This window comes from Bubalus bubalis, chromosome 19 (assembly GCF_019923935.1).
Source record: "Bubalus bubalis isolate 160015118507 breed Murrah chromosome 19, NDDB_SH_1, whole genome shotgun sequence".
Classification (NCBI taxonomy): Eukaryota; Metazoa; Chordata; class Mammalia; order Artiodactyla; family Bovidae; genus Bubalus; species Bubalus bubalis.
Genome location: NC_059175.1, coordinates 44,057,180 through 44,076,777, shown reverse-complemented (window position 1 = coordinate 44,076,777; position 19,598 = coordinate 44,057,180).

Below are 19,598 nucleotides of genomic sequence, written 5' to 3'. Positions count from 1 at the left end.
AGCCTGGTGGGCTGCCGTCTCTGAGGTCGCACAGAGTCGGACACGACTGAAGCAACTTAGCAGCAGCAGCAGTTAATACATATTTTTCAGTTGATGTAAGAACAAACACTACTTTTTGCATATAGCTTAAGTGTAATATTTGCCAATAATTCTAAATATATACACTTGAGGTGACTCATTGGAAAAGACCCTGATACTGGGAAAGATTGAAGGCAAAAGGAGAATTAGGGCAGCAGAGAATAATACCGTCAGACAGCACCACTGACTCAATGGACATGAATTTGAACAAAGGGCTTCCCTGGTGGCTCAGACAGTAAAGTGTCTGCCTGCAATGCAGGAGACCAGGGTTCGATCCCTGGTTTGGGAAGATCCTCTGGAGAAGGAAATGGCAACCCACTCCAGTACTGTTGCTTGGAAAATTCCATGGATTGAGGAGCCTGGTAGGCTACAGTCCATGGTATCGCAAAGAGTCGGACACGACTGAGCGACTTCAGTTTCAGTTTCAGGAGATAGTGGAGGACACAGGAGCCAGATAGGCTGCAGTTCATGGAGTTGCAAAACATGCTTGTTTGTGCTTAGTCATTCAGTCATGTCTGACTCTTTGTGACCCCATGGACTGTAGCCCGCCAGGCTCTTTTGTTCATGAGGATTCTCCAGGCAAGAATACTGGAGTGGAGTTGCAATTTCCTCCTCCAGGATATCTTCCCAATCCAGGGATCAAACCCAGGCCTCCCACATTGCAAGCAGATTCTTTACCATCTGAGCTACCAGGAAAAGCCCATGGAGTTGGAAAGAGTCAGACACAACTTAGCAACTGAACAACAACAACCTGGATGGGAGCCTCATTTCCCACAGAAGAATTCCAAGATACTGGTGTATACATGTATTTTTTGAGGAAGTACTGGACCCTGCCAGTCACTGCACTATCGTTTGTTTGTTGATGGCTGCTCCTTTGTTTCTGTATTCTTTCCCTTCCCTGATAAGCAGCTCCTTGAGTCTACCATTTGGAACTCAGGGAAGTTCAAGGAGGGTGAAGCCTTTCTCCTACAGACAAGAAATAGGGGACATGGAAAGAATTTGTACCCAGGACGGCCCCATAGGGTCCTGCATCATTTATTTCTTCAACATTTTGGAACTTTTCTTTCTCACTTTCTCTCTGTTAGAATATGCAGAGTTTGGATACTGGCTATACTTTGGGAAACCACACACCTAGTGATTTATGTTTGTTTGCAGCCTATATATTCCCTCCTCTGGTGAGGAAGAAAGGAATGCCAGTGATTTGTCAAATTGACTTGATTCACCCGATTGTCTTTTCCTACGGGTTGACTATTCTTAGAGTTAGGTAGGTAATACAGTATAGAAAACCTGTAAGTAAGAACTTTCCAGAAGCTAATTTTTCAGTGTCAATTCACATTCCTCTCGTAAGATTTAGGCAATGATTGTATATTCCGCATCTGCAGTTATTTGCTTCTTTGTCTTTAATTTTCACTTTATACATTTCTCTGCTAATGAAACAAGTAAACAAAATGAAAGCAACTTGAATTTATTCTATTTCAGGTTCCCAGGTTGGCCTCATTTCAATTTAGTGAATGAGTAGGTCAAGGCAGTAAAACAAAATACCTAATTTTACTGAAAGACTGTTTTAGCAATCACCATATAAGCATACATCAAAAAGATAACAGATGTTTGATCCACGAGTTTGAAGAATCAGAACTATTGGACCATAGTGTACAGGAGAGTTTATATTAGGATTTTTCTGTTACAATGTCACTGAGAGAAAATATTTACATAAAGAAACACTTCAGTGAATATGAATATATGCATTTTATAATTCTTCTTAAAGGTATTAAAATTATTTGAATCCATGTAAGTTGTCATGTCTATTATATGGATTCCCTGCCCTGTAAAGCCCTATACAAACTTTTATTCCAAGCTGACCCCACCTTATACTTTATGAAATCTTACTTATCTTTCAAGACATAGCTCAGGTATCACCCTTCAGTACATCTACTATCTAGAATGGATTGTCAATCTTGACATATAATCTGTGACCCCTTTGAATTCTTTTCCCTTCTTTAAACTCTTTAAATGCTTTATAAATGTCTTTTCCTACCAGACAGCCTTTAAGCTATTGGATCCTAACATTTTATCTAGTCATGTGGTTGGCAATGTGTTTATTTGAGATAGCCATCCTTGAAGTAGATGCCTCTTTGAAGTGGATCCCTTAGCAATCAAAGCATGTCAGACACTTGCATTACCCAAACCAAAAAACCCCAAACAACCTGTCAAGGCTTACACTACCACCTTGCATTTCTACTTTGAAACACAACTCAACAAAGAATTGTAGAGCAACACATATAATTTAAATAAATACTGGAAAAAAGTTTTGATTTCCAATAATAGACATTTCAAGTACACTGCACGGTCAGTGTTCCTGGCAAAATGACCTGAAAAATTAATATAGATTACTTGATTGCTTCAGTTAACCTTGTATGTAAAAAGCTTTCTCAGGAAATGCAACAACTGAGGAGGAACTGGCAATCTAATCTTTATAGCCTGGCTAATGCCTTCTTTATTATCTCAGCTTCAGAGTCCAGCAAGGAAGAGTATATATTGTTATAAAATGAAAATCAGTATACATTTACTATTTTGCCACAAAAGTATTTGAATTTGCCAACATGCATCCATGATTTAGTGATGCATGCTTTGAATTTACCAGTTATTAAGCGTTCTTAGTTAACAATGAGAATCTCATCCTATTGAAGGTGAAAGAATCCAGAAGAAAAATTCTTCAAATTCAAGCATTGCCTTCTCCCCAAACAGTGAGGGAAACCAGTAAATCCGTAGAATCATGTGTCCTTGAAACTATAAGAGAACTGATATTGGAAGGCAAACAATTAAAATAAATTCCAGAAGGTGTTGAGACCCCCTTCAATGATAAGTCACATAAGCTGTTTCACTCTGTTGGATAATGAGCCTGCCTAAGGCTGGAAAAATAAAACCAAGAAACAACTCCTGTCTCACCATGAGACTTCCATTAATAACAAGCAACCATTATCTATTAGCTTAGATAGAAGAATACAAGAGAACTGCTTTGTGGTGCAAGTGTGTTAGACTTGCTGAAAACTGAGGATGAAAAAAGGAAGTGAGAAAAATCTTCTCGATCTCTAAAACGCCACGAAACTATGTAAAGTAAAATTTTAAAAGAATTTAAAATTTTTGTTTTTCTTTGTCTGTTCAGGTTCTTTCTTCTCCATATAAACTTCAAAACCAATTTATCGGTATTCACAAAATAGCTTGATGGTATTTTGATAGAGATGCATTGAAGCTCTAGACCAAACTCAGAAGAACTGACATCCTAACACTATTGAGTCTTTGTGTTCATAAGCATGGACTATCTCTTCATTCATTTAATTATTTTCATTTATTTCAATAGTTTTGTGGTTTTCCTTAAAGGTATCTTATATCCATTTTGTTAGATTTTTATGTATTTCTTTTGAGAGAGGAGTAATACAAATGGTATATTGTTAACTTCAAACTCTATTTGTTCATGTCTCATATATAGATAACTGATTGAGTTTTCTAAATGAACCTTATGTTTTGCAACCTTGCTATAATTAGTTATTTGTCCAGAAATTGTTTGTTGATTCTTTCAAATTTTCTACATAGATAATCAAGTAATTTGTAAACGAAGACAATTTTTTCCTTCCCAATATGTATAACTCCCCCCCCCACCCCTTTTCTTGTCTTTCTGCATTAACTTGTTATTCCAGTACAAGGTTGAAGGGCAGTGATGGGAGGGGACTGGGCTTCCCTGGTGTCTCATATGGTAAAGAATTAGTCTGCAATGCAGAAAACCCAGGTTCCATCCCTGGGTGGGAATATCCCCTGGAGAATATTATGGTTACCCACTCCAAGATTCTTGCCTGGAGAATTCCTTTGACAGAGGGGCCTGGCAGGCTACAGTCCATGAGGTCACAAAGAGTTGGACATGATTTGAGGGGCTAACTTTTTCCATGACAGGGGATACTTTTGTCCTGTTCCCAGTATTAGTCTGTGTTCAGTTGCTCAGTCATGTCTGAGTCTTTGCTATGCCATGGACTATAGCCCACCAGGCTCCTCTGTCCACAGAATTCTCCAGGCAAGAATAGTGAGGTGGGTTGCCATTTCCTTCTCTAGGGAATCTTCCTGACCCAAGGATAGAACCTGGGTCTCTGCATTGCAGGAAGATTCTTTACCACTGCACCACCTGGGTTGGAGCCTCAGTTTTAGTGAGGAAGCTTGAAATTTTTCATTAAGCATGATTTCAGCTGTGAGATTTTGGCAGATGTTTTGTCAAGTTAAAGAGGTTTACTTAGAGTTTATTTTTATGATTGAATGTTGAATTTTGTCAAATTCTGTTTCTCCTTTTATTGATCATGTGATTTATCATCATTAGTGTGTTGATATGATAGATTACATTAATTCATTTTCAAATATTAAACCAGCCTTGCATACCTGGAATAAACCCTAATTGTGTGTAGTGTATAATCCTTTCTATCTATTGTTGGATTCAGTTTGCTAAAATTTTGTTGAGGATTTTTGTATCTATGTTAATTTCATTATATCTTTGTCTGCTTGGGTATTAGGGTAATGCTCATCAAATAAGTCAGAGTATTTTCTTTGCTTTTCTCTTGTTAAAGAGATAATATAATTGGTATAATTTCTTCATTAAATTTTGGTGGAATTCATCAGTGAACTCATGGTGCTTTCTGTTTTGGAAGTTTATTATTTTCTCATTTTTTTTTAAACGTTATAGGCCTCTTCATAGTGTCTATTTTTATGTGAGTTTGTCAGATTGTCTTTCAAGAAATTAATTCACTTTAAGTTATTAAATTTTGAATTGAATTGTTCATAATATTACTTTATTATCTTTTAACATCCATAGAATCTATAGTGATGCCCCCTCTTTCATTTCTGATATAAGTAAGTTTCCTCTCCCTTTTTTTTCATAGTTATCTGGCTGGAGGCTTGATGATTTTATTCATCTTTTCTGAGAATCAGGTTTTGGTTTCATTGATTTATCTTTCTCAACTGGTTTCCTATTTTTAATTTTGTTCATTTCTGCTCTAATTTTATTTCTTCTGCTTACTTTGGAGCTAATTTGAACTTCATTTTCCAGTTCCCATAGGTAGAAGTTTAGGTTATTAATTTCAGTTGTTCTTTTCTAGTATGTGCATTCAGTGCTTTAAATTTCCCATTAAGTACTGATTTTGCTGCATACCATGTTTCTTTGATTTCTATGATTTTTTTACAAATGATTTCTCATTCTTTCTGACATAATTCTAAATTATGAAATGTTTTATGCACTTTATATACTTAAAAATAAATTTTTTTTCAGAAATAATCATTCCTTTTTAACATATGTTTTTATTTGAAATTTGGAATTACACTTTTTCCCCCCTTTTTAGCTCTTGGTGTTTGCTTTCATTTTTGCTGAAATATTCCCTTCAGTTCAGTTAGGTTCAGTCACTCAGTTGTGTCTGAATCTTTACAACGCTATGGACTGTGGCATGCCAGGACTCCCTATTCAACACCAACTCCCGAGAATTTATTCAAACCCATGTCCATTGAGTCAGTGATGCCATCCAACCATCTCATCCTCTGTCGTCCCCTTCTTCTCCTGCCTTCAATCTTTCCCAGCATCAGGGTCTTTTCAAATGAGTCAGCTCTTCATATCAGGTGGCCAAAGTATTGGAGTTTCAGCTTAAACATCATCCTTCCGATGAATATTCAGGACTGATTTCCATTAGGCTGGATCTCCTTGCAGTCCAAGGAACTCTCAAGAGTCTTCTCCAACACCACAGTTCAAAAGCATCAACTCTTCAGTGTTCAGCTTTCTTTTTAGTCAAACTCTCACATCCATACGTGACTACTGGAAAAACCATAGCCTTGACTAGACGGACCTTTGTTGGCAAAGTGATGTCTCTGCTTTTTAATATGCTGTCTATGTTGGTCGTAACTTTGCTTCCAAGGAGTAAGTGTCTTTTAATTTCATGGCTGCAGTCACCATCTGCAGTGATTTTAGAGCCCAAAAAAATAAAGTCAGCCACTGTTTCCACTGTTTGCCCATCTATTTCCCATGAAGTGATGGGACCAGATGCCATGATCTTAGTTTTCTGAATGTTGAGCTTTAAGGCAACTTTTTCACTCTCCCCTTTCACTTTCTTCTGCTTCTGTTAGGTGCCTACCATTTCTGTCCTTTTTTGAACCCATCTTTGCATGAAATGTTCCCTTGGTATCTCTAATTTTCTTGAAGAGATCTCTAGTCTTTCCCATTCTATTGTTTTCCTCTATATCTTTGCATTGATTGCTGAGGAAGGCTTTCTTATCTCTCCTTGCTATTCTTTGGAACTCTGCATTCAGATGTTTATATCTTTCCTTTTCTCTTTTTCTTTTTGCTTCCCTTCTTTTCACAGCTATTTGTAAGGCCTCCTTTGACAGCCATTTTGCCTTTTTGCATTTCTTTTTCTTGGGGATGGTCTTGATCCCTGTCTCCTGTACAATGTCTGTTCAGTATTTTGCTGCTTTTGGATGGACTATTCTGTTGTTGCAGTTGTTCAATCACTAAGTCATGTCCAGCTCTTTGCAACCCCATGGACTACAACACGCAGACATCCATTAGTAAAAACTAACTTCTAGAGATTAAGTGAAAGTAGATACTAAAGAGCCAGTAGGGTCACAATAGTCTGAGCTAGAAATATTTTGAGTATTAATTGTGGAATTATGAATGGCCAATTAATTTTCAACCTGATTTATATGACCTCAAATTTCCATGTTTGCTAGGTATATCCTGAACTACCACAATATACACTTGACCCTATGCTAATTCCTAGATCTATATAAGTTAATAGACCTAAAATCATCTGAGAAATGGAAGTTTAGACACATTTGAAGGAGACCACACAATAACACTATTAATAAATACTAAATTTAGTTCTCTTAATCATTACCAAGGGACTCTAGACAACTATCAAATCATTGGATATGAAAAAAATCAACACTTTAAAGAAATATTAGATTTGAATTTGAGCTATTATAAATTTTTGTGAACTAAAGAAAATTTATAGTTCATAACTGAGTTTGAGAGCATAAGGCAGTTAGGTGATAACTATGGTTTTGATAGAAAGTCCTCAATATATTGTAAATCAACTTACTCCAATAAGAATTTTTTTAAAAGAAAGAACTGTATCCTTACCCATAAAAAACTATTCTGATTTTTCATTTTTATGATAGTATTTCATCTGATTCAAGTGGAAATTATCATCTTTTTATTTTACTTATATACAATAAATCACTTACTAAAAATTAACTAATTTTTATTCCTTTTTTTTTTTCTAATAAAGAAATACTTCAATATGTCCAGGCAGATCTCCACATATATCCCTACTGTGACTTCTGGGGCTTTATAAGTGTAAACATATAAATATACAGCTTATGTTGGAATCTGAATTTTAGAAGATTCAGATAGAAATCCCTAGAGTTTAAAATCCATTTTTAAAAATAACAAATCAAAGCAAATAACACACAACCCTGTACAAATGTATTGCTCTTGGTAGAAATGCAGAGATTTGTCCACATTAAAGCTTTTAAATACACGAAAGTGATTACTAACACATTCTCATTAAATTATCCACTTCAATTGGTTCAATAGACAGATGGGAATTAGAGAATGACAGATAATCATCAGTTTAATTGGGTGATGAATCTGGTTACAGATGCTGTCCAGATGTAGTCTCCCTACTTGAACAAATTAATAAAGCTACTTGTATATCTACTGATGACATTAGTTATTTTCCTCCCTTGGGATAAGAATTAATAAGAGAAGGAAATGTTTTCAAAAGACAGTGACAAAAGCACATATTTCATTTTACTCTTAGGGAATGAATTATCCTTCCATTTTTGTACCAAAATTGAGTCTCTAATTGCTTTTCTCATATATTCTGTTTAACATGTGTTGGCATCATGCCTCTTACAATCTGAAGAGCAAGTATCTGGACCTTCTAAGAGAGGTATGGTTAAGCCATTGTTATGAAAGAGATAGATGTTTTAGGGATAGTTCAGAGGTCTGACATTTCTTCAAAGTTTGTTGTTCAACCAGTGATGTAAACAGGGCAAAATGTTATCTTACAACTGAAGGGAAAAGGCATACTCCGTCTTTTCTGTCATTAAGAGGACTAAATTTTACTGGGACTGACTTTTGAGGAAAGATATTCTATTTTGGTATGCTATTTTTTTTTTTTTTTTTTTTTTTTTTTTTACCAATTCAGTAATAGCTAAAGAAGCTTCCAGTTCTTTAGATTCTGACTGCATTCCCACAGTGATAAAACATTTGACTATGTGTGCTATATGGACTAGTTGTGGGGCAAATTCTGTTGCAGCATGGAATCCATGGAAGCCCATAAAATTGTGCTTTATTGCTTTTGGTCAATAAATCTTCACATTTATTTTTAGTACCTAGCTTTCCACTGGCCCTAATATAACATGAAGCCCAAGTGAACATGAAGTCCAAGCTGTCTATTCCAAACTTAGTCTGACCCACCTAGCCATTTAGATAAATGTAATTACAGTACCAACTAAAGTGTACAAAGGAGATTGAGCCCAAGCTTAAACTGAAGTCATCTGTATGCTGCATAAGCAGATTCTTCACCTTCCCACAGTGACCTCTCCTGCTGAAATATCCTACACATGGGCTGCAGTGGGGGGTTATTTTTACCTAGTTGACTGCTGAGGGTAAAAAATAATTGAACCTTGGTGAACAGAGTTTAATTTATTTATTTCCATCAGCTGGAGCTACCTGTTACAGATTTATTTCCCAGCTCATTAGAATCTCTGAAGCACCACCAAGATGTCAAATACAAGGGTTATGTTTAAACAGTACATCTCTACTTTGCTTAGAATGTGAATTTATGTATAAGAACTAATTCACAAGATAATGGGGCTTGGGCGACATTTCAGAATAAGGTTTTAACTCTCAGTTTTGATAGTGAAGATAGCTTGAGTAGAAAGGTTGGAAAAATGACTTACTGTCTGAATGCTTGTAAGTTATTATGCCAATTCCAGATAGTCTTTCGAGTGAGCTCATGATCAAATTGTCTTGATAAAAATGAAAACTGAATACTGTACATGGAGTAAGTACATTTAATTTATACTAAATTTTACTGCTAAATACTTCATTTGCCAGCAGAAGGACCATTCGTTGATTTCTATATTTAATCATACCTTGGAAATCTGAGCCATTTACCTACTAGCAAATTGACAGTATCAAACTGTTCCCATTGTACAATGGGGTATTATTTGCTCTCATTGAAATAGACACTTACTCTGAATGAATGTATGTTTTCCATCTGTCCATTAATTCTACCATCTGTGAACATACTAAACATCACTAATACAGAATAAATTTTTGTATATAACATTTCCCTGACAAAGATATGTGAAGTGTCCAATTAAAAAAATTCATTAATTGAAAGATTGAAGATAGTGTTTCGTGAAGTTCAGATATACAAATGTATGCTATGCTCTGAAGTAACAAATAATATAAGATTTCTTTTCTTCCATTTTCAGAATATTTAGATATGGAACAAAGAAGCAAAATGGAGAGGTGGAATCTCTTAAGATTACATCTAATGACCTACTTACAAAAAGTGCCTTTGTTTTCCAGTACTCTGGGCTCTGATAGAATATTTTAAGTTGTAGTAAGGGTTTAGTACTTCATTAAATAAATGCAAACATTCCAGGAGAAAATATCACCAAGAATATAAGATTTGTCAAGATGCTTCCCCAGTTTAAAATTTCAAAGTGGTTTAATTTGATGATAATTTATAATCACTCAAAATGCATATTAAATAAATATTCAATGATAGACACTCTTAGATGTTTAGGTGCTTAAAAATGACCACTGGGGATAAAAATCTACAAAATTGGTTTATACCAAAGTTTTGGGCTGTTTCATTATGTAGCATTAGATAATGAAGTTTTTTATTTTTTTTTAAGTTAATGTAAAGCCATTATTTTTCAAAGCACAGTTTGTGTATAGGACAATAGTCAAATTGAATATGGCTATGGTAAAAATCACTACTCTTGCATCTTTCAAGTCCTTGATGGCAGCCTCTTTTATTCTTGATGGCAGCATTAATCTTTGGTGTCCCTCTATATGGTATTGCCTTTAACTTACTACTTTTGTACATAAAGGCATTTGGCTTTCTCTAGAGTATAAATCATCATTCCATGGATTATAAAAACCCATGAGAAATTGTTGAGTGCCAGTTGTTGAGTATGTTTGTTGAAACTACACATTCTGGAACTGGGTAAATAACCACAGAGAGGTTTGATGAAGATGTAGGCCTACACAGTGAACCTAAGTTGAAATGCTATTGATTACCAGATAATCATACAGCTATTCTCTGATTGGTTGAATACAATGACATTTTTGGTCTCCAGATACCAGTTTCAGTTTACAGCCATTATTTGATGAACTTGGTTTATTCTGCCTTTGCTAATGAACAACTACCCTGGTAAATAGTCCCATGGCCCACTCTTGTTATTGTGGTAAGAATATCGGGCATTATATCTATCCTATTAAAAAAAATTAAGTGTTCGATGCAGTATTTTTAACTATAGGCACAGATTTACACAGATCTCTATAACACTCATCTTGCTTAACTGGAATTTTTTACATGTTGACTAGCTCTTGATTTTTATTCCCCTTAGCCCTTGACAACAACCATTCTACTCTCCACTTCTATGATTTTGATTACTTTAGATACATCATAGAAATGAATTATGTAGTATTTTTTATTCTGCAATTGTCTAATTTCACTTAGCATAATATTCTCAGGGTTCATCTGTGTTGTTATCTATGGCTAGATTTTCTTTAAGATTTGTTAAAGGAAAAATTACAGAACACAATTTGGTTAAGCAGGAAGGTACTTCCATAAGAGGATATAATTTTACCTATATTTGAAGTTCTTTGTGTAAACTGGGTCAAGTCTGGAATTGATAAGGCCTGTATTTTTAACCATTATGGTGATTCTAGTCATTTCTATTCAACAAATATGGATATTTCCTGCCTATGCAGAACAAATATAACTTCAGTAGGTTGCCTATCTGTTTCCATTGTTGGGAGTTTAGTCAACCAGCCACATCCAATATATCTGTGACCCAAGCAATTCTAATTGTTTGACTCTGCTGCCCATTATGATAACCGTACGCATCTCATAAATGTCATTTAAGTCTTGCCACTTGACCACAGCCATCACAGATCCTGTCATCTCCAGCTATTTCAGTGAGCCTGAGCTCACTTCATGACATCACTTCCACTGGCATGCTCTGCTTGCGTATAGTAGCCCCCATATTTGAAAATACTAAGACCATCTCAGTCACAGTCTTTATGAAGAACTCTTTTTTCCTCCCAGAGAACATTGGTAGAGAATGAGTAAACAAGTTTTATATAATAGATGCTCTCTAAATTTCTGATCTTTCTCCCTCCCTCTCAATACCTTTTTCTACAGAACAAGAAATAAGTTCAGGCAATTCAACTCTATTCTGTTAAATCACCTTTGGTTTGGTGATCACATCAACCAACCAGGCCAAGTCTTAGTCATTTCCAGGTGCTTGAGTTAACACAATGAAAGCAGAATCTCTCCTTGTTGTACATAAATCAAGCTGATCCAACACTGCATTCCTTAGATCCTGATATATCTCCTTTAAGACCTATTTCTGTAATTTTCCACAGGCTTAGTATTAAAAACATATTCAAAACAAGGTAGAAATTGAAATCAGTTGTTAATTAAAGTTTATGAATTTAGACAAATGACAAGCAAATTTAAATCCCAAGGAAGGAGAATATAAAAAGAAAATAATTATACAACTAAAAATTTAAAAAATTTGAAAAAAAGAATAGAGAAAACAATCAAAAGTGTTCAGTTCAGTTGCTCAGTCCTGTCCAACTATTTGCGACCCCATGAACTGCAGCATGCCAGGCTTCCCTGTCCATCACCAACTCCCAGAGCTTGCTCAAACATGTCAATTGAGTCAGTCATGCCATCCAGCCATCTCATCCTCTGTTGTCCCCTTCTCCTGCCTTCAATCTTTCCCAGCATCAATGTCTTTTCCAATGAGTCAGTTCAAAAACATTAGAGATTGTTTAAAAAATATCAACAAATTTGAAATTGGAATTAAAAATTAAACTAAAAAGGATTATCAAAATGTCAGCCTCAGGAATACATATTTTATTCCTCCAGACTCTACTGAGACTAAAACAATAAGGAATAATAAATAACTGTAAGTCAATCAACTTAATTAAAATTAAAAATTCAGAGATAAAACCAACAAATAAATTTAACCCACACATGTGCATGTATGCACACTCACACACACACACATATATAATTTCAGACCAAAATTTTTAAAATTATTTAAGGGTGAATTGTGTCAAATATCTAGTAAGCAAATAACATAAAACTTAATATAGAAAATGAAGGTCTGTGATCACACATATGTTAAACAAAATGAAATGTCCTCATAGATTACTAAGCCTCTGGTGCTTTTTATTTCATTAAATGATCTAGCTTTGCTTACAAGTTTATTGATACATTTATTGGAAATTTTCTGCTGCTTGTCATGTTTTAGTAAGATGCTTTTCATTGTATTTTCTTGTTGAATGACTGGATTTTGATTTCTTTCTTAAAGATTGTTTGGGCTGACTGATCAATTATTTGCAAGTCAACCAGATAGCTTTTTTAGAGAATATAAACTGTAACATTTACTCCAAGATGGTTCAGCCCCATTATTAAAACATGAGACTTTCAGTATGTCCTTTAAATGGCACAGGTGGTCACTGAAAACTAGTCATTTTGCTTGTATGTATCTCAAATAGCTTCTTGTCCTGTATGATTAATGAAAAGTTTTAAGTTTACAGTTTTTCAGTTTTTCTTTTCCTGGGCTTTTAGAATTATTCTTCACACTTGAATAGTTTCATGTTGAGCATATCAATTGGACCATAAGCACATTTCTGGATTTTTTTCTTTGTAGTTTTCTTCTAGGATTTAGCTTTATAAGTTTCAGCCATCTCAGCCTTTCCAGATTCCAGTCTCTACCTTCTCATTTCAGTAAGGCTTTTGAACTCTGTTTGATTTTCCATGCCTTATTTTAGAATTAAAAATTTATAGTAGGAGATCTGAGCTAACATCAAGAATAACTCATTTGTTTTCTTCAAAGTCATACCTTTCAGTGTCTAATGTCTGAAACATTTGTTCACTTTTGTCAAGCATTTTTTGTTTTTTCTGTTTTTTTATGTTATAGTTAATTTTAGTACATAATTATGTCTTGTTCTTGTTACTTAATCATAATTAGAATTGGATAAATAAATTATCTCAAAATGTAGACAAAGTGAGAATTAAAAGTATGGTTTCACAATATTTTATACTTTGTAAGGGCAATGCAGTCATTGTTCTCAACATAAACATTCTTCTAAAAGTCAACATGTAGAATTTGGCAATTGACACATCACCGTAATAAATAACACCTGATGCATATTAATGTTTTATGACTTTTATTGTAACTAACAACAAACCTATGTGGTGGTAAATTTTTTTTAATGAAATACTCATTATATTTTTATGTGGCCTTCCTGTGAAGAGAAACTATATCATTTCCTATTGTGTAGTGTATTTTAGTAAAGAAAAGAAAAGATAAGCATAACATTAATTAGTTATTTGTTTCAAAAATCTACATGTAAGTTCATAGATTTAATAGAAGTCATATATATATAAAATATATATATATATTTTTTTGAAATATCAGAATAACTCAGAACAGTACACAGAGAAGCAAACCACATTATTTTTTATAGTTAAAATATTAGTTTATTTCTTAATAACATATTTAAGTTCTTAATCTCAAATAATTTCAAGTGAGTGTATAATTTATTTGTTCTGGTGGTTTTATAAACATAATTTAAAATATTTAAACCAATATATTTCTTCTTTTTGCTTTAAAGTGTCATTCATTTGTTAAATTTGCCTAACATGCTGGTAAAATTAAGAAATCATTCTGTGTAGCCTGCTGGTAAAAGTAAGAAAAGCTCAGTTTGAAAGAATTATGTTATTTTACATTAATGTTTTTAAGAAGTCAGTACTATAAAAAATTACTAAGCCTTGAAGCTGTACTACCTGGGGCAGATTGATTCGATATTACAAGCACTTCTTTTATGACAAACAACTAATCTCGAGAATATACAAGCAACTCCTACAGCTCAACTCCAGAAAAATAAATGACCCAATCAAAAAATGGGCCAAAGAACTAAATAGACATTTCACCAAAGAAGATATACAGATGGCTAACAAACACATGAAAAGATGTTCAACATCACTCATTATCAGAGAAATGCAAATCAAAACCACTGTGAGGTACCATTTCGCACCAGTCAGAATGGCTGCAATCCAAAAGTCTACAAGTAATAAATGCTGGAGAGGGTGTGGAGAAAAGGGAACCCTCTTACACTGTTGGTGGGAATGCAAACTAGTACAGCCACTATGGAGAACAGTGTGGAGATTCCTTAAAAAACTGGAAATAGACCTGCCTTATGACCCAGCAATCCCACTGCTGGGCATTCACACTGAGGAAACCAGAAGGGAAAGAGACACGAGTACCCCAATGTTCATCGCAGCACTGTTTATAATAGCCAGGACATGGAAGCAACCTAGATGTCCATCAGCAGATGAATGGATAAGAAAGCTGTGGTACATATACACAATGGAGTATTATTCAGCCATTAAAAAGAATACATTTGAATCAGTTCTAATGAGGTGGATGAAACTGGACCCTATTATACAGAGTGAAGTAAGCCAGAAAGAAAAACACCAATACAGTATACTAACGCATATATATGGAATTTAGAAAGATGGTAACAATAACCCTGTGTACGAGACAGCAAAAGAGACACTGATGTATAGAACAGTCTTATGGACTCTGTGGGAGAGGGAGAGGGTGGGAAGATTTGGGAGAATGGCATTGAAACACGTAAAATATCATGTATGAAATGAGTTGCCAGTCCAGGTTCGATGCACGATACTGGATGCTTGGGGCTGGTGCACTGGGACGACCCAGAGGGATGGAATGGGGAGGGAGGAGGGAGGAGGGTTCAGGATGGGGAACACATGTATACCTGTGGCGGATTCATTTTGATATTTGGCAAAACTAATACAGTTATGTAAAGTTTAAAAATAAAATTAAAAAAAAAAGATAGGCTAGTTTATGTATTGTATGTATTGCATATCTAACAGTGATTTTTCATTATCAAAATATTTATTTGAGTACTGAAATTTACAAAATTCTACCATGATGTAGAATTTATGTTAAATTTTATGTCAGTGGCACTCAAGCGTGTGTAAAATCTTTGAGGAGAAATAGTTAGAGGATACGGAAGTATAACTCCTTTGGATGCCAAAGAAAAGAGAGAAATGATGAGTAGGCAACAAGCAAAAATGTATTTCACCAACAGAACATCTTTGTTATGTATTGAATTGATTTTAAATCTAGAGAATTCTAATTACTGAACAGAAACTAGAGTCCCAGGACTGTATATTGAAAAATCTTTCTTAGCTTTGAAATAACTTAAAATTAGTCAATATTTGAAACATTTTGAAAAGTGTATGTTTTAACAAATATAATTGAATATTGCTTTCAAATTTTAGGAACAAATATGAATCAAAATAAGATTTGAAAAAAGTAAGAAAATAACAGATGTCTATAAAATAAAAACACAGGGAAACAATACTAGACTGTACTAAATATAAATTTTTCATTCTGTTAAAAGTATCAGTTGGTATATATTTTAGCCATTTAAAGAGTAGAAAAATTCTATAAAAGTTAAAATATTCAGAATAATCAGTAAAACAAATCAAATAGCTAAAAATGAGCATTAACCTTTTGATTTTCTACTAAGACAAAGTGTTCTATTCTATTAGATATTTGGGTTACTATTAATTCTGAGCTAAAAGGAAGTGCCAGACAAGTGTGTAAGTGTTTGGGTGCATGCACACACATACACAGACCTATACACAGAATCATGCACAGGGACCTAAATACAATATATTTTTTGTAAAATCTTAATGGGAATTTTTCAAATCATTTTTTTCATTATCTAAATTAAAAGCCCTCTCATAGGCAGTATAAACACATGGCACAAGAAAATAATTCAGCAATCGGCATTCCAAATTTCACAATAATTTATTTAAATATTTCTTCATATTGAGTTCAAAGTTATATTATTTAAATAATAGTATTATTTTTAATATTGTTCTTGTTGTTTAGTCACTCAGTCATGTCAGACTCTTGCAATCCCATGGACGGTAGCTTGCCAAGCCCCTCTATCCATGGGATTTCCCAAGCAAGAATACTGGGATAGGCTGCCATTTCCTTCTCCATTTTTCAGTATTGCATTATATTCAAAAGATCATATGCATTTACATTTAGCCTTGGTATTAGTCATCTATAGCCATCTATATATCTGAAAGACAACATATTGTTTTAATGGAATTTTTTGTTCATCTTTTTTTTTAATAGAAAGCTAATTGCTTTATAGAATTTTGTGATTTTTCTGTCATACATCAACGAGAATCAGCCATAGGTACACCCATGTCCCCTCCCTCCAGAAGTTCCCTCCAATCTCCCACTCCATTTCACCTTTCCAACCTGTCACAGAGCCCCTGTTTGAGTTCCCTGAGTCACACAGCAAATTCCCATTGGCTATCTAGTTTACTTATGGTATTGTAAATTTCCATGTTGCTCTCTCCATGTATCTCACTTTCTCCCTCCTCCTGTGTCCATAGGTTTGTTCTCTATGTCTATTTCTCCACTGCTGCCCTGAAAATAAATTCATCGGTACCGTCTTTTTAGATTCCATATATATGTGTCAGTGTATGATATTTATATTTCTCTTTCTGACTTACTTCGCTCTAGGTTCATCCACCTCATTAGAACAGACTCAAATGCATTCCTTTTTATGGCTTAGTATTGTGTTGTATATATATACTACAGCTTCTTTATCCATTCATCTGTCTATGGACATCTAGGTTGCTTACATGTTCTAGCTATTGTAAATAGTGCTGCAATGAACATTGGGGTACACATATTTTTCAATTTTAGTTTCTTCAGGGTATATGTCTAGGAATGGGATTGTTGGGTCACATGGTGGTTTTATTCCTAGCTTGTTAAGGAATCTCCATACCATCCTCCATGGTGGTTGTATCAGTTTACATTCCCAACAGCAATGCTAGATTGTTCCATTTTATCCACACTCTCTCCAGCATTTATTGTTTGCAGACTTTTTCATGATGGCCATTCTGACTGGTGTGAGGTGATACCTCATTGTAGTTTTGATTTGCATTTCCCTGATGGCAACCCAGTCCAGTACTCTTGCCTGGAAAATCCCATGGATGGAGGAGACTGGCAGGCTACAGTCCATGGGGTCGCAAAGAGTCTGACACAACTGAATGACTTCACTTTCACTAATAAGTGATGTTGAGCATCTTTTCCTGTGCTTGTTAGCCATATGTATGTCTTCACTGGAGAAATGTCTTTTTAGTTCTTTTCCCCACTTTTTGATTGGGTTGTTTGTTTTTCTGGTATTGAGTTGTATGAGCTGCTTGTATATTTTGAAAATTAATTCTTTGTCAGTTGTTTCCTTTGCTATTATTTTCTCCCATTCTGAGGGTTGTCTTTTCACCTTATTTGTAGTTTCCTTTGCTATGATTTTATGTGTTATTTTATGTCTTTCAGTATCTCATTTTTCCTTTAGTAATAAACTATTCACTTATTTTTATATGTAGGCTGGAACATTTTCAAAAGTTGTCTATATTAGAATATTTTTGTTCCCATTGGTGTAAATTAAAGGGAATGCTTTATAATATCTGGCTACCCATTCCAGTGCTGGTATTGGGATCTATGATATCTTCTCTGTCTTGTATATTTTCAAATCTTAGGTGGATTCTGTCTGAATAACTATAACAGTGATATAGTTATAGTTGGAGAGGACATTGAGATGGAGATGACAACACTTTATGAATGCCAGTCATCTTAACAAACATAATTTTTCTCAATTTATCCATACTTTGATTGTTTTCAGATCTATTGAGCATGCATATATAAAAATAATAGCACCTTAATGGGTTTCTTTGGTGGCTCAGTGGTAAAGAATCTGCCAGCCAAGAAGGAGACATAGGTTCAATCCCTGGGTCAGAAATTTGCTCTGGGGAAGGAAATGGCAACCCACTCCAATATTTTTGCCTTGGAAATCCCATGGAGAGAGGAGCTTGGCAAGCTACAATCCATGGGGTCAAAAACGAGTTAGACATAGATTAGTGACTAAACAACAACAGAATAATATGAGCCCTGTGTATTTTAGATAGTTTACACTACTGAAGCGACTTAGCAGCAGCAGCAGCTGGAAGAAAAGACTTGTGACCAGAAATCTTTTTTTTTTTTTTTTTCCCTCAAATATTTACAAAAGGTGTATTTCAGAACAATACAATTTAATTTAATTTAATGGATATATATATATATATCATAGAATTTTAAAATTGACATTCATACCTTAAAAAATTAATCACCAATTCCCGGAGCTTACTCAAATTAATGTCCTTTGAGTCAGTGATGCCATCCAACCAACTCATCCTCTGTCATCCCCTTCTCCTCCTGTTTTCAATCTTTCCCACCATCAGGGTCTTTTCCAATGAGTCAGTTGTTCACATCAGATGGCCAAGGTATTGGAACTTCAGCATAATCCCTTCCAATGAATATTCAGGACTGATTTCCTTTAGGATTGACTGGTTTGATCTCCTTGCAGTCCAAGGGACTCTCAAGAGTCTTCTCCAACACCACAGTTCAAAAGCATCAGTTCTTCGGTGCTCAGCTTTCTTTATGGTTCAACTCTCACATCCATACATGACTACTAGAAAAACCATAGCTTTAACTAGATAGACTTTTGTCAACAAGGTAATGTCTCTGCTTTTTAACATGCTGTCTAGATTGATCATAGCTTTCTTCCAAGGAGCAAGCATTTTTTTAATTTCATGGCTACAGTCATCATTTGTAGTGATTTTGGAGACCCCAAAAATGAAGTCTGTCACTATTTCCATTGTTTCCCTATCTATTTGCCATGAAATGATGGGGCCAGATGCCATGATCTTCATTTTTTGAATGTTGAGTTGTAAGCCAGCTATTTCACTCTCCTCTTTCACTTTCATCAAGAGGCTCTTTAGTTTTTCTTCGCTTTATGCCATAAGGGTGCTGTCATCTGCTTATCTGAGATTACTGATATTTCTCCCAGCAGTGTTGATTCCGGCTTGTGCTTCATCCAGCCCAGCATATCAAATGATGTACTCTGCATATAAGTTAAATAAGCAGGGTGACAATATACAGCCTTGTATTCCTTTCTCAATTTGTAACAAGTCTGTTGTTCCATGTCCAGTGCTAAATGTTGCTTCTTGACCTGCATACAGATTTCTCAGAAGGCAGGTCAGGTGGTCTGGTATTCCCATCTCTTGAAGAATTTT